General features: G+C 40.3%; 1 long non-coding RNA gene across 4 annotated transcripts in view; it reads left to right on the top strand.

The window, feature by feature from the left end:
• Nucleotides 1-24812, top strand: part of LOC123349264 — a 279415-nt gene that overhangs the window by 100600 nt on the left and 154003 nt on the right. For 3 of the 4 annotated variants that reach the window (XR_006573446.1, XR_006573445.1, XR_006573443.1), the window contains exons 4-5: nucleotides 4650-4719; nucleotides 13568-13659. This is a non-coding gene — a long non-coding RNA (uncharacterized LOC123349264). The remainder of the gene's footprint in view (nucleotides 1-4649; nucleotides 4720-13567; nucleotides 13660-24812) is intronic. The other variant, XR_006573444.1, reaches the window with a different exon arrangement.

Genomic DNA, 24812 nt, shown 5'->3' with positions numbered 1-24812 from the left:
ATTAGTATTTTATTGAATTAGTGGAAAAGTAGATATTTTGAAATTCTTACTTTGATAATCTCAAATTCACCACTTATAGTGATAACAGTAACATTTCCTGAATGTTCCTATAAAGTTTTAGTTTTGCACAAATGCAGTCCAGATCCATAATTCAGTACCTAATTTCCAGATTTTGCTCTGAATAGAGTTCTGAGGAAGTGTACTCTTTATTACAGACTCATAGAGCCCTTTTCGATAGTGCGACTATCAGGGTGAGCTCTAGGTTTTTTGCCACCCCAATCAAAAAAAAACAAAAAACCTCTGAGAGCACAACTGCCAAAGCAAAGAAAAACAACACCCCCCCCCCAGAATCCTGCCCCTGCAATTGTGCCGCCCCAAGCATGTGCTTGGTTTGCTGGTGCCTAGAGCCGGTCCTGGTGACTATATGGATTTGAGAGATGTGTATCTCTACAAAGGGATGAAACCCTTTGATATGGGGGACTGCTCCAGTGCTTTAAATAAACAGTCAATAGAAGATGCTTTTCACTGTGTAAAAGGAGGTTGTGTAGTGTATATTACAGGGGTAGGCAACCTATAGCATGCATGCTGAAGGCGGCACGTGAACTGATTTTCAGTGGCACTCTCACTGCCTGGGTCCTGGCCACCGGTCTGGGGGGCTCTGTTTTTAATTAAAATTTAAATGAAGCTTCTTAAACATTTTAAAAACCTTATTTACTTTACATACAACAGTAGTTTAGTTATATATTATAGACTTATAGAAAGAGGCCTTCTAAAAACATTAAAATGTATTACCGGCAGGCGAAACCTTAAATCAGAGTGAATAAATGAAGACTCAGCACGCCACTTCTGAAAGGTTGCTGATCCCTGGTATATTACTACAGCACAGCCATAGTTGCAGTAACTTATGCTTAGTCAAGATAAAATGTTTTCACAAGTATTTTTACTGTTGTTTTTATATTGCCTATATGCTTTCTATTACTATATCATATTGTACTGTACTGTGCTTTAGCTATTTCTGTGATACTTTCAAAAACAAAGCATCCAATCTTGCATTCCCTTTTGACGTAAATAGGATTTTGGGGTGTGAAAGGGGATGTAGTGTTGTTCCCTAGAAAATAAAACATTTATTTTCACTTATGACTTAGGACAAGAGGCAGACCTAAATCTACAGAGGGAACAAGCTGGTGCATTGGAATCAGAGAGAGACTGGTCTGGATGTTTGGGGCAAAATCAGGAAGCCGAACTTGGTGGAACTTTTGATCTAGTGCCAACCATTGTATTTGAACTCATCTCTGATGACCTTATTAGCTTGGGATGAAGGAAAAATGGCACCATATAAACAGCTGTCAAGCATAGTAATGAGAGCGAATTTTCTATGGGTTTGCTGCTGTTTTATGGCATCATAAACCTTTGCTTTGTCAAAATGTCTAAAATTCAAGATGCAGCACTTAAAGGTTAAATAGAGTTACAGCAAAACAACTGTGTTTTACTTCTTTTTACTCTTGAATTTTACAAAACCAAGTGTATAAGTTTTTCACATGCCTTCATGCTTCCTCACAGCTCGTTACCAGCTTCAGGGTGAAAACTCAAGGGCCTCTAGCTAATGCTCAAGGAGACCCACTACTACAGTGCTGAGCAGTAATACAGTTACTCACAACGATACTTTCTCTGTAATGGGATGTTGGGTTCTTTTGCTTTTGGAAGGTTTTTGAACAACCCACATTTCAGCACAAGAATCCTTCTTCAGTGCAGTGTAGAGCATATGATGTGACTATCTCTCTAAATTCACTCTTGACCTCAACAAAATATTCATTACATTCAAGACACGTGGCACTAGCCTCCCAGCTGATCATAACATCAAATAGTCTTCTCTGTCATGGTTCCATTTGTTGTCTTCACCTGTTCTCATCTTAATTTTAGACTGTAAGCTCCTCAGGACAGGGAATCCATAGTTATCTGGACCATAAAAAAATAGTGCAAATCTATGACAATATCAGCCTGGTCCAAACTCTATTGAAGTCAGTGGGAGCCAGGCCTTTATACCAGTAATTACAGATAACTACATAAAAAGAATGTTAAGGATGCAAAGTAAAACACTCAAAATTTAAGTAATTCCAGATTTGTAGTTGCCTGTGCAACCTTAATGAAGCCTCTTAGTGTGAACACATTATCATACAGTCTTTAATTACAATGATCGCATACTATTGTCTCCATAGAAACCCACTGATCCTGCATTTTGATCTGCTGTACCTGCAGGGGTCCCATCAGCTTCACTGAGGCTCTGTGCACGACAAGCAGTATGCCCACCCAAATCATGTGCATGATTAGCGCTTAAGATAACACCGATTCTGACCAGCAGAGGGAGGAACAGAGAAGTATATTGACCTATCAGCATTCACAGGGGTTTTAAATATGGAAAGTTGCTGATACAGCCATGGTTATTAGGTTTTTATAACTTGAAAATGTCTATCCTTGGACAATAATACACTCTAGATAAATGGGGAGCCCCCAGCTGATAATTAGGCTCACGCTACAGCACGCAAAGCTGTATACCAGTCCTTAAATGATAGTGTTTGAGGGTGGACTTAGAACAGCTGTGACCTTCTTCTAGTCAGCTCCAAATGGGTCATTGATTTACATTCATTGTTGTGTTATTTGTTTTGTGTGTTAAATAATTTATAGGTTATTTATAATGTGGTGCACTATAATGAAGCTGTAGCTTTTTGATCTCTAAGGTGGCGTTGCTGCCTTTTGTGGAAGCAGAAGGCTTTCAGGGTAATAAATCACTATTATTCCCACCAATTCTTTACTGCGCAGATGTTTTACAACTAACCAAGGAGACAGGGCATTCAGTAAACTAAATGGCATAGCACTTAAAACATAAAATAATTATAAGGTGTAAGTTGGAATAAAAATTATACCTTTACAGGTTAGGTAAAGAATCACTAATAAAACTAAAACAGACATACATTATACAGCATGAGGTTCATAATGAATAATCGCTGGGTTATTAGTGCTTAGCAAATTAAGGGCACTTCCATTTATTACTGTGCTCCACTAAGGATGAGCATTAATTTTTTTTTAAAGCAAATTCACTGGAAACAGACAGTTTAAAATTTATGCTTGTAATGATTGCTACATGGTCCATTAAGACCACCTCTAAGTGAGCTTAATTTGTAGCAGATAAATGTACATGTCTACATATTTTTCAACATAGTTTATGGTTCATCCTGCACAGCTGTGCCCAACTGATTAAATCCTCAAAAATTTAAATAGGAAACCCATTACATAGACAGTATTATATCCATTTATCATACCCACATTTTCAGTTTAACTCTCTAAGCTTTGTGTTGGGACATTTTCAGGGATTCATTAAATATGTATAGTGATGCAATTTGGTCTTGTTGTTTTAGTTTGCCCTTTGTTTTTTGATTATTTTGTTTGTACCTTCCTTCTTTTCTGTTCTGTTATCCACTATTTAAGAAGTGCAACAAAAAGAACCTCCTCTGTAACAAGCATTTTGGTAATAGCCTCTGAGATGGCGGTAGCTTGCAAGTCATTTGTGAAGTTCTTGTTCCTAGGTCAGATCATTAAAATATCCTCATGAAATTAGCTTTCCAGGACACTATTGTCAATAAAGATGCAACTAAGGAGTCAAATTAATATTATTTTTATCTTTTTTTTCTCCCTTTATGTAATATTTTAACATATAGCTGGACTAATTTAGTTAGGAAAGTTTAAGCATTTATTGGAGAAGGAACACTTTGACAGTATTTTACGATTTGCTGCCAATACAATATGTTGAGTCATTCAGACCGACAGGGTGAGGAAGTGCTTACTTCTGAAGTCAACCATTGTCTCTCCCTCGAGAATAATCTTGTCCAAAAAGTGTTTGATTTAATTTGTTCAATTTAATCTCTTCAGCCCTGTTTTCAGGCCAAAATTATTACGTGTACCGTCATTCTTATGTTTATTATTTAGTGGTAGAAACATGGAAGAAATTTAAATAAGTAGCAGAATCCTCCATTGAGTGGTGGGGAAATTACTTTATGCATATGTCCAGCAAAGACTCAAACCAAGACCCTCATCATCTGTCAATAGGCACTAACTCTACCATAGCCTCCTTGGGTGTGTCTACACTGTAGCTGGGAGTAAGTCTCCCAGTCCAGGAGTGTGCACATTGTAGTTCAGGCAGCAGCTTTGGATCTCAAACCCCCTGGGTCTGAGCTTAGGTGGCTAGCCTGAGCCTCCACTGCAGCTGCAGCATTCAGCCTAATATTTTTAGCGTGCTACCTTGAGCTCAAATGGCCTGAGTCTGTCTAACTGGGCTGGGAGCCTCACTCCCAGCTGCAGTGTAGACATAGCCCTTTTGGATTAACTACTAGGAACTATGCCAATTATGGGTTAGCATGGACCTCTGCACTGTGCAGAACCTCATAAAACTCAGTGGGGCTCCAGAAAAGCACAGGAGTCTGTGCTAACAGAGCTGATTGCAAGATAGAGGCCCGCTCTTGTTCCTGCTAGAGGACACTCTGCACATGTTCGTTTAACAAGGACATAACTTTAAAAGCAAATAATTCAGTAACAATCGTGTATACTTATAGTTTCCTACTTTAATGCTGTCGACTGTTCTACGTACTGTTTTACAGGAGAGACAAATTTATACAAAAAATGTGGACCAAAAAATCCTTGAAGTTTGTGCATCTCACATGGAAAAAGGTGGAGTTTAAACTAATAGTTCTTTGATAGCTGGTTCTGTTTTCTAAATGTGCCAGTATGATTTAATCATATGGGAATTTTTTTAAACCAACATTGGTATTTCATGAAGAAATGAAAGATGCTCAACTTTTCTCATTTGATGTAAATAGTGAGATTCTGTTAATGTAAAGTTCCCACTAGTATGCTTTTGGAAGCCAAGGCATTTTATAAACTATCTTTAAGTCAGAGTTTTATTTTCGAAAGTCAGTAATACCACACCATTCTCTGAAGAAACACAGAAGTTGATGGATGGGCAATTTATTTTTAAAACCCTGCAAATTATTACGAGAAGCGTACAAATAGGTATATCTGTAAGCTATGTCTCAGTATATTCAGAACTTTGGGTGGTGATTTATTAACATTAGGGTCTTGTTTAAACAGCATCACTCACATTTTGGCTAACGAATGCTACAGTGTGACTGTGGCAAAGATATAATTATATTCAATATCAATATTATAATTTCACTATATTCTGACAATTTGAATACGAGCATGTCACATAGATTAGTCTTTCAGTTTTACAATACTGTATATGAGCCATTGAGAGATATTTGGGACCTCGGTACATCATGTCTGCTGAGATGCCCCTCTCCCATTTAATTTTATTTATGTATGTTACACTTTAGTTTACAGATTTTTTGGAGGTCCCCTGAGCTCAGAACCCTGGTACAGTTGTCTTCCCTTTCCTCCCTGTTATCAGCCCTGACTTTATACAAAAATACTGGATGGGTCACTTAGCAATATTACATACTTAAATTAACCCCAATTATTTCCTTATTTTGTATCATTATCTTATTACATAATAGCAACAGGCACGAAATAAAAATACAAGGTCCCTGCCCCACAAGGTCTACAATCCGTTACCTTGCAGCTAGTGGTGTGCAACCTCGCAGTCTTCTTATTGATGAATTAGCACAAGCAGGCAGAGTCTCTTGAATGATGATGCTGGCATAAGCTCTGTAAACAACACAACACGTGTTTATTACTGGAAGAGGGGATAGAGGATACTCCCCCATCCCACTGCTGGTGCTGCTAACACAACACTTTCAGTTTCTTCCCCAGCTAGAAAGCATCCTCCTATGTGGAACTTCCTCTCAGTGTTACTTCCTGAGCCAGGGGTCTGGGAGCAGCCACAGGCTTTAGGGCCAGTCTGTAGATGTACCACACATAGAACCAGCCAGCACAATAACCTAGTTATGCTCTTCCCCCTTTCGAAAAAGATACATCCTTATATCTATACCACAAACAAAATAATCAACAGAACTGACTATGCAAACACAATCTTTGTGCCAAATGGATAGCCCAGTATATTGACTGCTACCCTTGAGAGGAATTGTCACATTTCATCACCACAGGTGCTCTGGGAATGGGAATTATCAACTTCCCATAGTTAGTGCAGGTTGGACTCCATCGCTCCACAGCTGCACTCCATCCTAGCCAGTAGAGCCTGGTTGATGCATGGCTGTGAGGTTCTCTATGCTGAGATATCTCCCATGTGATCATAAGAAGCATTTGCTTTAATACAAGGGCAATGATGGACTTTTCTGTTCTTACCTTTAAATCCTGACTGTTTTGACCAGATAGCTAACATTTGTTATGAGACAGGATCTCTGTCTTGCTCAGATTTTTCACCATCTCCTGACACACTAGCCCATCCCTCTTAGGAATCACATTGGTGAAGTGACAGAATGAAGTGGCCTCTACTGCTGCATCTATCTTGATTCTATCTGAAGTTTCCATAAAACTTCTTGAAAATCTGATAGGAAATGTATGGGCACCTGTCTCTGACCCATTTATTAGGTTGGCAATTACTTGGTTTCTCACTTTTCTCACTGACTAGTCCTTCCTCTCCAAAACAAAGGAGAAACTCTCATAATTTAGTGCCATGCTTTAAAATCTGAGGATCTACTGCTAAATTAGCTACAGAGACCTGTCTAGCTCCTTTTTTGTGGTTCCAAGAGAGCACGCAAGCAGCAGATCATACCTTCTCGATGTCCCACCAGAAGGCTCCATAATGATCTCTAGTCATTATTTCCTATATCTGTTAACTGAGTTGGTATTTCCCCTTCCACTCTGGAGGGAATTATTACATCCTCTACCACAGTTACCCAGCATACACCAGTGGCATCATTTCAACAAATTACAGGAATACATTTTCCAAATATAGTGCATGTTTTATCCCCCATATTAATGTTAACTCCATACCTCATGAGCAGAGGTGAAAGTAAGCCGGTATGGTCTGGTATGGTGTACTGGCAAGAGCCGGTACCCTGTGCCGGACCACTTCTCCGATGGTAATTTAAAGGTCCCAGGGCTCCAGCTGCTTCGGGGAGCCCCAGGCCCTTTAAATCACTGCTGGAGCTCTGGCAGCCAGGCTTGGGCGGGGATTTAAAGGGCGGAGCTCTGGCCCCTGCAGGGAGTCGTGGGCCCTTTAAAGCGCCACCCGAGCCCTACTGCTGGAGCTCCAGCAGTACTTTAAGGGCTCTGGGCTCCCCACAGCGGCCGGAGCCCCAGGCCCTTTAAATTGCCGCCAGAGCCTTGCCACCCCAGGGTAGGGGCGGTAGGGCTCCCGCAGGGATTTAAAGGGCCCGGAGCTCTGTGGCGGCTGGACCCCTGAGCCCTTTAATTCACCCCTGAGCCCTGGGGCTTGCAGCTGCCTCTGCAGGTGATTTAAAGGCCCTGGGGCTCCCAGCCACAGCCAGAGTCCCGGGCCCTTTAAAGCGCCAGGACTCTGGCATACTGGTAAATCCTTTAAGTTACTTTTACCCCTGCATGAGAAAATCAGTTCCAACCAATGCCCCTTGATCAGAGTTCCCTGACACAATAAAACTCCATACCAATTTAAGGTTGTCAGTTTCTCAATTACTGATTAACTTCAGTCATTGGCCATTTGCCACTGTGATCACCTCAGAGGAGGGGGTTAGTTTCTGAGTACTCTCCTGGGAGACCTTCTATCCATAACCTTTCGGGTAACATAGAAACTTGTGCACCAGAATCCATTAGGATCTTGGGCAGACAGATACCACTCTCCACAGTTGCACTCAGATACCCCTGTGGCCTAGAATTTGCTGATAGACAGTTCATGTGCTAGACCCTGCACTAGTCTGTCCAATATTAGTTTTAGTCAGTGGGAAATCCCCTTTAAAATGTCCAGACTTTCCACATTTTCAGCAGGCCCAACCCTCTGCAATATTTGCTAATTAACTCCAGTGCATTACCTTGTTCCTCTGGATCAAAAACCTGCATGTCTCAATCTCAGTACCTTTTGCCACTGTGGAGTTACCAGCTGTCTTTCTGTCTGGAGCTATCTGACTTCCCTAGTCAGTGTTTCCATGGCTTCCTGCAAACTTTCAATTGTATTATTGATCCCTTCATCCTCACTACTGTGTCCCTGTGCTCAGTGGCCCCGAATCCTATGTGCTGTTCCCTCGCACTTTTCCAGCTTGTGGATCAGATTCAGTTCACTAAGTAGCATGATGGTTTTATTGAGTGTCTGTAGTTTTGCACTCTGGGCTTGTATCTGGACATCCCCTCAACCTGCATTAGCAATGAAATAATCTCACCCTAAGCCATCCTGTACTACTGCATCCCATCCCAGTTTGGCTTTTGCTTGTAGCCAGCTGAGCTGATTTCCATACCCCTGAGTGTTTCTCTAGCCTGGCATTTCCAGTCTGCAAATGCTGCCCGAGCCCTGTCTTTGTATGACGGAGGCCCTCACTTTGCTCCAAAGCCTCTGTCAGGGCTTTGTAATCCATTCAGCACCAAAAAAATCTGCTTGATTTCCCTCAAACACAGCCAGCACAGTAACTCCGTTGCAGACTATGGCAAAACTCCTGTTATGTTCAGTCGTGTGGAATTGGGACCTAAGTAACAGAGGACAAATGTGGCCCTAAGTAGAAAGGTGTGCATTTTTAAAGCAATAAAGGAGATTTAGCAACATATCATCCATTAGAACTAAATCCCTTCTTACACTGCTTTGAAAATCTCAGCCAAATCCTTCTACTGAAATTGCTTTTTTACATATATCTCACAAAGGTGTATTGTAAGACACAGGCTCAAGTCCTGCATTGAGCTATCAGTGGCCTATTAATATGAGAGGGAAGCAGAATTTAGCCCTTCAAAGTCCGTAAGGTGTCTCAAGAGCCAGGAATGACAGATAAAGTTAGTGCAAAGTCTTACTATTATTGTTAATTATGTAAGTGAAAGGGACTGTCATGGGACACCATCATAGATGATTTTTTTTGTAAAAGACTCATGAAGAAACAAAATATTCATTATGAAACAATAAAAATAGATATAGGGAGCAAAGTCTTCAAATGCTACACGGTACATGAGCCAAGTGGTTTAACAGATTTAATGGAACATTTACAAGTGGACAAATAGTGTAGAAAGAGCATTCAGGAACATTCATTCAATTTTCAAATGCCACAAATAAAAAATAGTTGAACAGAACAGTTCATGAACAACCTATAAGCTGGGTCAGGGTTTAAAGGCCTTTAAAAACTCTGACCCAGTTTATAGGTTGGTCATGAATTTATACTTCAAGTTTTGTGTTCCAGTTCATCTGGAGACATTTGTTTAATTGTTTGTTTTGTCAGTGATTAGTGCCGGTAGGATCAGCTGTGACTAATAAAATGCTGGCTCCAGTGTTTTGACAGTTGGTAGCTTCTTCAAAGTGTGAAAACAAGTTTCTGGCATCACAAGTATGAAAATAATACTTGGAGTGCTTTGGATATTATTTTTACAAATTTTAAAAAAATATTTCACTGGTTCGATATGGGCAATGAATTTGTTCCATATAGACATTACTTTATAATGATACACATTGTTTTGCTGAAACAATGGGATAACTGCACAGTTACCTCACTGGGAACAATGACAAATGCATCGTTCCTGATGATATTGTTACTACGGGATCTCGTGATAGCAAAGGGCCTTAACTTCCCATCAACAAATCTGTTTCAGTGCAAGTGCTCAAAGACCTGCTTGTGCTATCAGAATGCTATTGTCCTTACATGAGCCAGCCACTTCATCTGTATTTAAGTAATGCTTGTACTTGTTGTGAAACTGTTTCTTTGTATGTTAAGTGGATAAACATTTTAAAGGAAGTGTGTACTTAAAAAGGAAGAACAATATAAATATATGAACATGAGGAGGGATGTGTTAGAATCTGTTGTTATTATCAGGTCAAAGTTACTTCAGAGATGTGTTTTATTTAACTATTGGCAGCAAAATTATTAGTTGTAGAACAAACTTACAGTGCCATTGATGGACATTTTTAATAAGAAGCCTATTTAAAAATAATGTTGCTGGTATATGTTGTATTTTCAGGGGAGCTTTCATCCCACACATTTATTATTAAGCATGTAATTATATATAAACAAGTTCTATGTTGTTTAGGAATTTGTCAGCTTCTCAGCTTGACATAATTTTCTTACCACAAATGGAAGTGTGAAGAAGAGTTGTTTACCTACCTACCTACCTACTAGAACACAGAGGCGTGTATAATGATTTCTGGAACTAGTCCAAACACGCTACAGAATTAAGGGGAAACACTGGAAGGAAACAAGACTCCTGACTTCTCATGGATTTTGGAAGATTAATATATTTGGTCCAAGTCTTGCTTATTCTGGTCCTGATTCAGCAAAGTACTTAAAAACATGCCTAAGTTTAAGCACATGAGTAGGTCAGTGGATTTACTCATGTGCATAAGTACCTTGCGGAATTTTGGCCTTTAGTCCTATTGATGTGAGTCTCACTTGCATGAATAAGGTGATCAAGATTTGTCTCAATGTATATACTATCCTTCTAACACCATAACTCACATTCAACAGCCAACTGCAGTGAAATCATAGTCCAAGCAGATATTTAGGATTCTTACACACAAAGTAGTAGATATTATTAATTATTGCTATTATTGCACCATGAGGCCCCAAATGAGGTTAGGCTCCGGTGTGCTAGGTGTTGTACAAATACATAATAGCAGACAAGTTTTCCCTGAAGTGTGTTACGAAAAAATGCCACTGCAGCGTCCTGCTACTCCACCTCATCTAACAGAAGCTCAGTAAGCCAAACAAACACAGCGAACAAAGCCAAGTATAGAGATAAAGTGAAATAAGTTAATAAAACCACCTTCTCTATGAGAATGAAGATGGGACAGGGACAAAAACAGAGAACAATAGTTCTCAACAAATTATTTTAAGTGAATTATTTTAATCCAACACCGTATTTCCTTGAAACTAACTGCTGAAGGGAGCAGCTTGTGATATTCTGAATAAGACTCACCAGGATTTTAGTCGCCTATCCTACACCTCAGAGCGTTTGAGAATATTTGAGCCTTTATCTTATTGCATTAAGATAGATCGATCAGAGTTATGAACTGGATGTTTTTTCTATGTTACTCCTTCTGTGTTCCAGTTTCTACAGTATTTCCATTCCTTTCTCATAATATTTTGAAATATATGAATTGTAATTATTACATTACATGCCAAAATATTCTAAGAGCTGTTTGAATATGGAGAAAACAAGGAAATGTGAAATATATGCAGATAGCATTATGATGACTTATTAAATTGATTGCATGCTAATCCTAAAGAATCATTAAATATTCTACAGTAAAAAGAAACTCCTCAAAAGTGTAATACTCTCCAGAACACTTATTATTCTCTTTTATACTTGGAACAATCACCATTGTTCCAGGCACCAATCTCCCTTGACTTTTTTTTCCTTACAAATTCCTCCTTAAAACCTATGTTTTTCTGATGCTTCTCAGTAGTAATTAACTCTCCATTGACACAGGACACTAGAGCTAGTCAGGAATTTTTCAATTACGTGTGTTTTTTTTGTCAGAAAATGTTGGTTCATTGAAACCAAACTTTTTGCAGGCAAGGGTCAGTTTCAACAACAACAACAACAACAAAACAAAGGAAAGGTTTCTCAGGTACAGGATGATATTTAGAGAGAGTGAGACCACCCCACTGCTTCCCAATAACACTAGCATAGCAATGTGAGAGACCCAGGTTCAAATCCCTGCTCTGTCCAATTTGGAACAGGGACTTGGGGAGGGGATGATGATGGAGTTGTGGCTGCATTCTGTGTTGGCTTCAGAATGATTAGGTCTTCCCTTCTCTCTGACTTTGTCTGAAATGTGTGTTGGAATTAGGCTACTGAGTGCAAGCAGCCACAAATGGCTGCCAGGCAAATGCCTCTTTGTGTCTGGCAGCTCTGAATAACATGACTGGTCTAATGAGGTAATGCAGACTAGCTGGCATGGGCTTCTCCACCTATGCAGACACTTAGGAGTGCACTTTCTGAACCAAAACTTTTTCTCCCTTGATGTCGCTTGTGGCCAGTATGCTCCTTTGAAGATTTAATTGCAGGTGCAACATTTTATTGGCCAGATTCTGTATCATGATCAGTGGAACTGGAGTCAGAAGACCCATGTTCCCTGTGGGGGTTGTGATTGAGGGGACACTAGGAAAATAGGGAGTGTGAGGAGCTGGCCTGGAAGCAATGCAGCCACATGGACAGAGCAGGGTTTAATGAAGTTCCACTATTCAACTTAACATGCATTCAGCTTCACTCTGTGCTAATGAAACTCACCCTAGCTAAAACATACACGTTTTTGCATCTATATCCATTGGTGAGCTGGAGCAGGTTCCCACCGGTTCTCAAGAACCGGTTGCTAAAATTAGACCTCCGTGAAGAACCGGTTGTTAAAGGGCCAGGGGGTGGGTAAAGAACTCTGGTCCGCGGGCCGGACCATCCTGTTGCTCCCAGGATTTCCAGCTGGGGAGGCTGAGGCTCCCCTGGCCCTTCCCCCGCTTCCCCCCAGCTGCAGCGTGGCCAGCCGCCGGCACCAGCTGGGCAGCTCAACTGAGCTCTGGAGTCATCCTGCTGCCACTTTTTGAATGGCCCAGCAAGGTGCTGGGGGGGGGGGTCTGCTGCAAGCTCCAGGGCTGGCCAGAGGGGAGGGGAGGGGAAAAGTGGGGCAATTGGCCCAGGCCCTGCAGGGGCCCCCGGCCCCACGAGGATCTCTCCCCTGGCCCCTCCCCCACTGCCCCCGCTTAAATCAGAACTTTTTATAGGGAACCAGTTGTTAAGATTTTGGCAGCTCATCACTGCCTATATCCCACTAGCTTTCCATTTGAACCATATTTCGTGGGCATAAATACTACTTGCACCATCTTGAAAATCCTGTTTTAAATTGAACTTTTATCCATATAATAAATAGTTTAGGAACAACAAAGATTGGCCCCAGAGTGGTTAATTTGCCACAATCAACATTTGCAATAGTTAAGCATCTTGCACTTTGTAATAATGCTTTCTTCAAAAATAACAAATGATGTTTATGTTGATGTAAAAACAGAGTTATACAATCTCTGCAAGGTATCCTTGAAATTTTAAAATTCTTCTAAGGGCACTGCAGAACTCCCTTGAGAGACTGACTGGTTTATTATTCTTACTGAAAATGAAGCCAGACAATCTTCCAATTTCCCCTCCAAAATAGTAGTTAACTTAACCCTAGCTATGCCTCAGCTTTAGGCATAATAACATTCAAGTAATAATGTGTAGATGAAGCCTAATTCCAATATTTCTCACTATACAGGGTAAGGCTTTTCAGAAACTTTTGCCTGAAGGTTTGAAAGGAATCTAGACAGACACATGAAAAATGTCTACTGAGTTCCCTTCCTACATATAGATTAGGTTTCTCAGAATTTCATGGAAGACAATTCTTCCTCGGAATTTTGGCATGGTAGTTCAAATGGGTCAAATTAAATCTACTAGTGTCTTTTAATTCATTTTGCAGTATAAAAAAGGATCATGGCAGGAGGTTGAGCAGGCTGGAGGAATGAGCATGGAATTAGGTGGTCATATGTTCTAAACCTGGCTTTGCCTCTGGTAAGTCACTTCATGTTTCTCTGTTTTCCCCATCTGTAAAATGTGGATAACTATACTTACCCACCTAGTGCCCAAACTATTTCCCACTGAAGGAATAGACTACTACTTTACAGGAATGTTGTGAGGAGTAATTGGTTAATATCTATATATTACTTAGAACATTTAAAATGTTATTTATTTGTTAAGTTGTCTTCTATTCAGAATACTGAAAAGTAGGAAGATTAATCTAGTAATGGTTTTCAGAATGGTGGATTTGCTTAAGTTAAAATGCCAGAAATATTTCTCTTTTCCAACTAGGCTTTCGTGTATTCATCATAGAAATTATTCAGTTTAGACCTGTGCCCTGCTTCTCAACGATAACAAAGTCAATGGCAGAAAATAGACTTTTCCTTCCAAATCAAAGCTGATGTATAATACTTGTGTCTTTGCTGAGAAGTACAGTGTGTGCAAATACAAAAGAGTGCCCTGGTTCTAAAATGAGAGAGAGAGAGAGAGAGAGAGAGAGAGAGAGAGAGAGAGAGAGGCTGAAACTGAAAGTACTCTGCATCTCCTCCATATTGTGATGTTAATTCCTGATAACAGAGTAGCCTGTCCCAAAACCTCAGATCCAATGGCCATGGGCTCAATTGCCCTTCTTCTGACTGGAAGCATATGTCAGGGCATTGCAGGTCAGCTTCCTATTGGAAGAGAAATCAGTAATGCAGAATCTGGGCATATTCTTATTGCAATTTGTTTATTTTACAGCCTATACACTAGTTCTTGAAATGGCACTCAGGCAATCCCCTCTCAGAAATCTCAGCCAAACACTCAATGCCCCAAGCTCTCAAACTCAAATTCTGCCTCAAGAATTGGTTCTAGTTAGAGAGATGAAGGCAGAGAACAAACTGTCCTGTTGTTTACAACAGCTTCCTCAGAAAGAACCTGCATCACAAAACGAACAATACAGTATTTCTTAAAGGACAGAACAGTGCTTGCAAGTTACAAAAAAGAACTAGTAAACTCTGTATAATAGTGCCATCTGGTGATGCTTACCATAACAATACTGTCAGCTGCCCTCACAATACCTTTCCCCACCTCCCTTCCTTTCATTTAGGCTATGTCAGCACTACTGCAGTAAGTCAACCTACACTACACAACTACAGCTACATGAATAATGTAGCTGGAGTCGAGGTATCTTAGGTTGAGTTACCGCGGAGTCTACACTGTGGGAGGTCGATGGGAGAAACTCTCCCATTGACTTACCTTACTCTTCTCATTGGGGGTATAGTACTGGGGTCGACTGGACAGCGATCTGCAGTCGATTTGGTGGATCTTCACTAGACTCGTTAAATCAACTGCCAGTGGATCAATCTCAGAGCGTCGATACTGGCTGTAGTGTGGACTTGCCCTTAGACTTATGTGTGGGCAAATGACTGCATGATCAGGAACCTGAACTTCCCCAAACTTCAGACCTTGATACAGTTGTGAGCTTTCTTAAAGGTTGTATTGATGAATGGCTGTAGGAACCCAATGCCAGGACCCCACTAGAAAGTGGGGTTCAGCTGGTGCAAGCAAAGTACAAGCTTTTGCAAATGGCATTTTATTTCAGGGCTAAATTCCACAGCTGATTAAATGAGGATGAGCCTAAACCAGAAACACACATTTGACTCCTTGCCACACCCCTGAATTTCAGATTAGAACTGGAACCTAAAATTTTTATTCTGGGTTTGATAGGAGACAAAAGAGGAATTGGAACTGCATCCAGTTCAGGTGAAACCCAAGATGGTAGAAAATGTGTGCGAATAGCTACTGTCATAAGCATGCCAACATTTGTGCCACAAACCTTGTGAACAGTAGTGTGTGCTGCTTTGAAAACTGTTGGTTGGTACTTAGCTGGAATTATTGAAGGACATGACCTTGTTCTGAGTATTAGTAAAATTACTGAGCTCTTTCAATGGTATTTGTTATCTCTGCCCTTGTAAATCACTCGTTCAAAATGCTGTTGCTTGTTATTAGTTTATATGCCGTAATTATAATTGGTGCAGGAATATTTCCATACCTTTTTAACTTGTCACCATACATCATTTCACTGTTGCCTATTAGAGGTTATTTAAGCTCCTGGCTCATAATGGGTAATCAAACACACTGATGATACACGCTGGCAAGAACTTGTCTGTGGGTTTTGTTGCACTGGTGACAGGATATGTATTTTTGTTTTGTCATTTAGTTTAGCTAAATATAATAGATATTTGCATAAATGTATAACAGCTGCAGTCCTCTGTTGGAGAGAACCATTCTTCCTATTATTTCATGGATGTGCCAGAAAGTATGCACAACCTCTGTGTGATCTGCCTAGACCTCTGTTTGGTGCCACATCCTTTGGGTTTGTTTTTCTTTCCATTGACGTAGATCTAGTAGACCATATCACAGCTGCATGAAGATGAATGGCATTAGTAGTTCTAGAAAAAACTATGGATTCTTTAAGAAAGCTGTTGGAAGAAGGAGATAGCTTCCAAGTAAGGTAGAATAAAATACTTTGTGCACCTCTGAACCCTGAGCTGAAAGATCATTTTCTGCAGAATATATAAGCTTATAGGAATTGCCGTACTAGATTAGAACAATGGTCCACCTAGACCAATATCCCATCAGCACTGACAGTTTCAAGTGTAAATGCATGTGCCTCCATTGTGGGCAGTTCTGGGTCACTTGTCCAGGTGGGAAGCTTCTTCCTAACCTCATTGTCACAGTTCAAGGCCACTGCACCTGTATTCCCTCTTAATGGTCCACTAAGGGCACCCACTCTTAGGCTTCTGGTTCCCTAGGCATTGCCTCTTTTGGGCAGAGACGTGCGTCTCTCTCCCGCCTGAACAAGATATTTCCAGGCTGTACAGTTCCGTGCCTATTGTGAACTCCCCAGCAAAGTTAGGCTGCCTCAGCTGGCCTGCTTTAGTTTTCAACTCAAAGACAGTAAACAATGTAATTACTACCAAACAGCTCTTTCTAAGCAAGCACATTTATTCTAAAGGTTAAAGCATTACAGAGAAAACACATTAAAACAATAAAAAAAACCCTACAAGCAGAGTAATAAGCTATCCAGAGATCACTCCCTGATTCCAACAAGGTCTCCGGATGGTGAACAATCCTTCAACTCCACTCAAAGGTTTTCCTGTGGTTACCAGTTCATCACTCCTTTTGCGAAGAACAAGAGCACTCATGAGAATCTGAGAGTTACTTCTTCATACAGTTTTGGGGTCTTTGATGTGACCATGAATAGGCAATCAGCTATTCCACTCCCCAGGGTCCACTCCCCAGGGCAAAGCTTCAAAAGGCAGAATTTTTGCACAACTTGAGGAGTCATATTTACATACCCCAACTCCTAGAAATTTTCTGGGAAACCCATTTAATTTTAAGCAACAAAATGGCAAATGAAATTTAATGTGGATAAATGTAAAGTAATGCACATTGGAAAAAATAACCCCAACTATACATACAACATGATGGGGGCTAATTTAGCTACAACGAGTCAGGAAAAAGATCTTGGAGTTATAGTGGATAGTTCTCTGAAGATGTCCACGCAGTGTGCAGAGGCGGTCAAAAAAGCAAACAGGATGTTAGGAATCATTAAAAAGGGGATAGAAAATAAGACTGAGAATATATTATTGCCCTTATATAAATCCATGGTACGCCCACATCTCGAATACTGTGTACAGATGTGGTCTCCTCACCTCAAAAAAGATATTCTAGCACTAGAAAAGGTTCAGAAAAGAGCAACTAAAATGATTAGGGGTTTAGAGAGGGTCCCATTTGAGGAAAGATTAAAGAGGCTAGGACTCTTCAGTTTGGAAAAGAGAAGACTAAGGGGGGACATGATAGAGGTATATAAAATCATGAGTGATGTTGAGAAAGTGGATAAGGAAAAGTTATTTACTTATTCCCATAATACAAGAACTAGGGGTCACCAAATGAAATTAATAGGCAGCAGGTTTAAAACAAATAAAAGGAAGTTCTTCTTCACGCAGCGCACAGTCAACTTGTGGAACTCCTTACCTGAGGAGGTTGTGAAGGCTAGGACTATAACAATGTTTAAAAGGGGACTGGATAAATTCATGGTGGCTAAGTCCATAAATGGCTATTAGCCAGGATGGGTAAGAATGGTGTCCCTAGCCTCTGTTCGTCAGAGGATGGAGATGGATGGCAGGAGAGAGATCACTTGATCATTGCCTGTTAGGTTCACTCCCTCAGGGGCACCTGGCATTGGCCACTGTCGGTAGACAGATACTGGGCTAGATGGACCTCTGGTCTGACCCGGTACGGCCTTTCTTATGTTCTTATGTTAAGTGTTTCGTATTGTTTGAAATAGTTCTTTGAAGCTCATAACACTTCCCATGGTTTACATTAGTCATGTCTCCCTCTAGAGACATTACATACAATTCCTGAATAATACATAAATATTGTATTAAAAATGAAAATGAACTCCCAAGATCCTTAACTTAATTCAGTAAGGTTTCTCCAGGGTATTGCAGGAAATTGCCATACTTGTCACACTCAGAAAATGGGTGTCTTATGTCCTGCAACATGAGTATTTATTTCCCTTGTATGTTGTGTGTGATCCTTTCCAAGGAACTCATGGATGTCCTCTATATACAACTCTAATTCTTTTTTTAATCTAGTCTCACTCTTAGCCACAATGATATCATGTTGCAATGAGTTATACAGGATAACTGTGTTAAAAAAACCTCCTTTTATCGGTTTTAAATGTTTTGCCTTTCAGTTTCATTGATGGTCATTTAGTCTTGTACACTGCTACCTCGATATAATGCCACCCGATATAACACGAATTTGGATATAATGCGGTAAAGCAGTGCTCCGGGGGGGGGGGGGGGGGGGGGGGGGGGGGGGGGGGGGGGGGGGTGGTAAGATTTTTTGGCTCCCAAGGACATTGTTATATCGAGGTGTGATGTACTATGAGAAAGGATTGATAAAGGTACCTGAATTACCTCTTTTATACCATTCATTATTTTGTATTCATCTGTCCATGGTACTTATATGGCCTCTATTACCGTTGTATCTGACCCCCTCACAATTGTTAGTGTATTTAATTATCCTCACAATGTCCCTTTGTGGTAGGGAAGCACTATTAACAAATGTACAGATGAGGAATTGAGACATAGAGACACTGAGTGACTTGCCTAAAGTCAAACAAAAAGTTTGTAGCACAGGAGGGATTTGAACCCAGGTCTCCTGTGCTATCTCTCTCACACACACACACACACTCTCTCTCTCTCTCTCTCTTTGTTTTCTTTCCCTGCTAGGAATTTGTAACAAAAAGTGAGACCTCCATACTCAGGGCCTTCCCCTCCTAAGAGAAAGTTTTCATATCCAGATCTAACTTATTCCTTTTTTTACACGGGCCACATTCTGGGGATTTACACTTCTCTCAAGACTAGGGTGCTGCCTTCCCTCACTTTCCTGCCCCCCAAGATGGCGCTCATCTCAAGTTCCACCCCTAAAGTGATCTGATAGTTTGAGTGGAAAGTTACTCATCAAATGTCGCCTCTGGCTGGTCCCAAAGCTTCAAACTTTAAACTCCTGCTGTTGAGACAATAATGTCCATTTCAAGGTCCAATAGACAGAATACTATGATTGACACAGAGAGCAGTCTACTTGGTATTGTGTACATGTCAATCCTAAATGACTCCATAACTCCCAGACAGCTTCCCCTTTTATGCCAGAGAACTGTTGCTGATTGGTCTGTAAGGCCCTGAGGGATTTGTATAAAGGCTTTTAGTCCTGTGCTTATCGTGATTAAGATCACAGAGCCTTCACTGTTCCAGTTCCTCCTTTCTTTATCCTTCAGCAAACCTCTGATAAGGATATGGAATGGACTGAATTGTCTGATTGCAGGGACATGACTTATTGTGAAGTGAAAGCCACAGAATGAACTGAGGGTTAGTTCACTGTAAACTCCCAGAGGTGTTATTAAAGAACTGATTAAGTCATTGAGGCTGCACTGTGATTCCTGCCTGTGTTGTTGGTAGCTGAGAACCCCAATAGGACAATTAAGATTAATTGAAATAAGCTTGATTGATTAGAGGATATACAAACCTGCTTAGGAGAGGTGCTAATGAGTGAGCTAGTGCACATATAGAGTTCTGTGGCTGCAGAGGGTGAATTATTTCTGTTGCTCTGAGAGAGATGCCTAGGGATTAAAAATGTGTAGCCCACTGTTGAAATAGAGAACGTAAAATATGGACCCTCATGAAACAGTCCTAGAGAACATAATAGAAAATGATGAACTTTATGTAGGTTTTTTGAACTATCCTATCCTATTTAATAGAAAATTATTTCTATAGCAGAGATATCATTTTCTATTAAATTTCTCAGGACAGGTTAAAAGCACCTAGAAAAGTTATCATGTTCGATTATGTTTTAGGATAATTTCTGTGGAATCCTATAGGTCCCACGACTACTAAATTCTATCTGACTTTCTCATAAAAGAGATTCTGGGTCAAATTACACCTTCCCTTTTGCAGTGTCAGTGACGTCAATACAGTAGCCGGGTGTAGCTGAGGACAAAATTTTGCCCCTAACTACCCAGACTGTGGTAGTAACAGCCAAGTCCATGAAGAAAGGAGTTCTGATGGTGTGTAGTGGATTTGCCTTTAAACTGGATTTAGAGACAGTTGTCATTAGTATTGTATCTTTTTTTCCCACTGGAACTTTTGGAGTGGGTGTTTACAAATGCTCTATTAGTGGTTCCACTCTTGTAATATCCGTTTTGAGTAAAGTGGAACTGCCTGTGCTAATTGCTGTACTGAAGTGTTCTGCCAGATAATATACAGTGGTATTCAAGCCTTGTTCATAAAGATCCAAGTTTTCAAGTATGCAGCACATTACAATGAGTTTTGGTTTGGTCTAAATTACACTATTGATTTTTTTGTAATTAGGTTTCAATGAATTATATTCACTCAATTGTTGGTTTGTCAAGGGACCTCAAAGATTAGATTGTGATAATTTTTTTCACTTTCGTTTTGTGCATGTGTGTATGTTTTTTAAATTTGCCCAGTTGTAGACACTGAAATCTTCCTGAGATATTTGCCTGAGTGATTCTGGTTTTCGTGTTCAGATTGATTGCCTTTTTAAAGGCAAACTCCTGTGGTTTTGTATCACCCTGGCTAATAAAGCAGTTATCAGATACTTAGTTAGAATTATAGGAGGAATTTAACTTGCTTAAGGACTGTTGCAATAATTGAGCTCTTTTATGGTTTTGTTTTGTTGTTGTTGCCCATGTAACCCGCTTGTGTTAAATAGTTTCATTGCAATTGGCTAATAAAGATTTCCATTGAACTAAGGTTGGTTTATGGTTGTTTACCTTTCGTTTTAATCTTTGTCACTGTGCACAGGCTGCAGATACTTTGCCTTACTGGTGCTTAAGCAAAGTTCATGACAGCACACAATGTCCTGTGCTAAGTTATTAAAAGGCTACTAGCGCTTCTTTCTAGAATCTTTTTCTTAGTGTTTGTCTACATATAAAAGTTGTGCTGGTTTAACAATACTGGTATAGTTAAAAGGGTATAACACACAACCTCATCTGGATGCAGTTATACCCATAAAAGGTATTTCCTATAAGGGATGAGGCATAAGCTATACCACTGTAGGCACCTTTAAAACAATATAACTGTGTCCACACTAGGCGTTGTACCACTTTAAATAGTTTAGTAGAAAAGCACACCAAATTCCCCTTTCTAATCAGCCTCGATAATATACAAGACTTTTCACAGTGCTGGACAACTGTCATGCATAAGTTTTACTGAGCAGAGCCCTAGGTCAGCATGGCTTTTCCTTTGAGCCATTTTGTGACTGTCTGGCTCTTTGTCAGCAATCCCTTCAAGGCATGGCAATAACCAGCCATTTCAAAGAAGCCTTCCCCAGAACCACATATGGTCTTAGGGGTGCTGGAACAATTTTATAGTGGGGTGCTGAGAGCCATTGAACCAAACTTGTAGACTTCAAGCCAGTGGTTGCTGCAGCACCTCTGCATGGTCTCAGATTTGAAAGGATATGTACTTTACTGGACATCAGTTGGGCTTTATGTTTTTATATATGATTTACAACCACTTCCAATGGCAAATGTGCCCCAAATAATCTGTTTTTCTGCTATGACAGTCCATCCGATTTCTCGCTCCCCTTTTCCTCCAGTGAGTGCACCTTGCCTGGTTGGACACAAATAATTTGTGTTTGTTTACTTCTGAGAAGCAGCACTGAAGTCCAGCATAGGTGCAGGAACTGGGGGCGGAGGTGCTGCAGCACCCACGGGCTCCCAGCTGCCAGCCCCGTGCGCCTGGGGTCCCAGCCTCAGCTCTGGGGATGTGTGTGGATGGGGTAAGGGGGCTGGCTTTCAGCACCCCGCTATTAAAAATGTTCCAGTGCCACTGGTGGACAGGCCTCTAGACAAGGACTCAGGAGAACTAGGTTCTTTTCCCAGCTCTGCCACTGACCTACTGTATGACTTAAAGCAAATCATTTCAGTGCTCTGTGTCTTTGTTTCCTCTCCGACCTTTTGTCTGTCTTCTCAGTTTACATTGTAATAGCTCCAGTTTTCATACTAGAAGAATGGGTTTTGTACATTTACAATACACAAGTCCAGAATTTGAATTACTGTATATAATAAGGATTAATTTCTTCTTGCTGATCTACCACTCAGTCACTTTAGATATGAATAAAAGAATCATAACTCATGTCTTGTCATGTTTCACTGCTTAATTTTGGTAAACTTGTTCATCCAGTCTATTGGAATCGTGTAAATCTGCCTGTCTCACATGCATACTAAATTTGCCTATAAATCCTTGATGAGTTTAATCAGTGTTGTCCTTTAACTATGAATTTATTGGCTTTGCCAGAGTTAGTTGGACATAGATGGCCTATTTCTAAAACCTGAGAACCTTTTTGGCCCTGTACAAAAGTGTGCACACAATTGCATAGTGAATCTGTGTGTAGCATTATTGTGATTGTGCATGCACATTTTATATTTATGTACACAATTTTTTTAATAACTGGAGATATACCAATCTCCTAGAACTGGAAGGGACCTTGAAAGGTCATTGAGTGCAGCCCCCTGCCTTTACTAGCAGGACCAATTTTTGCCCCAGATCCCTAAGTGGCCCTCTCAAGGATTAAACTCACAATGCTGGGTTTAGCAGGCCAATGCTCAAACCACTGAGCTATCCCTTCCACCAAGGAAAATGGCTAGTCATTTTCAAGCACAAATACCCAACCTACAATTACTGTAACTGCTGTCACAAATTAGGTTCACAATTATGTACACATCATTGCATATGGCCCAAAACTTTTCTGGAGTTAAAAATCCATCCTGTAGGACCACATTTCCAGTTAGCCTCATTTCTTTTTATTTGCACAAAGTCAGCCCATGCACACATTTGCATATTTTAGACTTGTCCTTAGGTTTGCATTGACCTGATTTGCATGCACAACTTCCACAGTGATAAATGACTGCTTATGTGCACAAATAGTTGTCCTGAGTGTGCAAACAATAATGTACTATGCATACATTGTAGTTAATTTTCACATTTCAATATTTCAGGAGCATGATGCTGGGTTATCTTTTACTGTGTATGATCTATAGAAAGTTGTGATGATGATTCCTAGTCTGTTAATGCTAGGAATTATGATTTTCCTCCCCTAAATGGTTGCTGCAGACCTAGTGATGGGTAAACTTCAAAAGGTTAGGAGGTTCTGTTCACAGAAAGTTTGGGAGCTTGTCTAATGTTTATCCACACATATTGAGTCTGCAGATTTGGGCTGGAAAACTTGTGGGAAGATGGGAGGTTTTTTGTGAGATTTTTGGCACATCCTAGTTTGGTCAGGCTGGAACTTGTAAATGAAGAGGAACAGTAACCGCTAACTGATGAAGTACATTAACCAAAACATTTCACGTCAGAATAGGTTTAGTTTATATTTTAGATAAATGTTCATATTTATCCAAACTAGTTCATCATCCTTACATACCACATCATGCAACACAACAGGAGACGGAAAGTCTGAATTGAAAGTCTATGAATTGGCCTGCAAAACTTCAAGAATCCATTACCCTTCACCACATCAATTCTGACCTTCATTAAAACCAGCATTACAATTAATTTATATTAGCAATTGTTACTCATCCCTATCTTGATCCTTTAAGCTTCTGGAGTCTCTTACAAAGATGCTGATCACCCTCAATTCCCAGTGAAGTCAGTGGGAGTTGAGGGTATTACAAGAGTGCTTGTCTATATATAGGGCCCTACCAAATTCGTGGCTGTGAAAAACGTGCCATGGACTGTGAAATCTTGACTTTTGTGTACTTTTACCCGATATGATACAGATTTCATGGGGGAGTCCAGCATTTCTCAAACTGGTGGTCCTGATGAAAAGTGGGTGCTGGAGGGGGGGCGGTGTCACAAAGTTATTGTATGAGGGTCAGAACCCCTACAATGACAACACTGAAATTTCAGATTTAAATATCTGAAATCATGAAATTTACAATTTTAACAAATCCTATGACTGTGAAATTGACCAAAATGGACTGTGAATTTGGTAGGGCCCTATCTATATATATGTAGCATAGCTCCTGTGTGATGGAGGACCATTAAAACTTGCTGTGGTGTGCACTGCAGGTGGCTTCCTTTCATAGAATACCAGGGTTGGAAAGGCCCTCCGGAGGTCATCTAATCCAACCCCCTGCTCAAAGCAGGACCAATACCCAGACAGATTTTTGTCCTAGATTCCTAAGTGACCCTGTTAAGGATTGAACTCACAACTCTGGAGTTAGCAGGCCAATGCTCAAACCACTGAGCTATCCTGCTCCTCTTTGTGGAGCACTACATTAGCTCTTAGCAGAGGGCACACAACACCTCGGAAGATCACTCAGCACCTTTCAGGATCAAGCCCTATGTAATTTATTTAAAAAAAAAAAAAAAAAAAAAGCCTGGTCAGCAAATTTATCATAGATAGATTTTTGGAGACCTGTGGAAGCTCTAAGGTCACTAACTATTGCCTTGAATTTGGCAAAATTCCTATGCTTGTGAAAGTTCTTCATAAAAACAAAGAGAACTTGTTCACCAAACTAGAGTTTCTCCAAGTTTTATTATATGAGCATTATTGTTTTCTTTAGTTTT

This window comes from Mauremys mutica, chromosome 14 (genome assembly GCF_020497125.1).
Source record: "Mauremys mutica isolate MM-2020 ecotype Southern chromosome 14, ASM2049712v1, whole genome shotgun sequence".
NCBI lineage: Eukaryota > Metazoa > Chordata > Testudines > Geoemydidae > Mauremys > Mauremys mutica.
The sequence above is the reverse complement of the archived record's forward strand: the minus strand, read 5'-3'. Positions and strand labels throughout refer to the sequence as shown.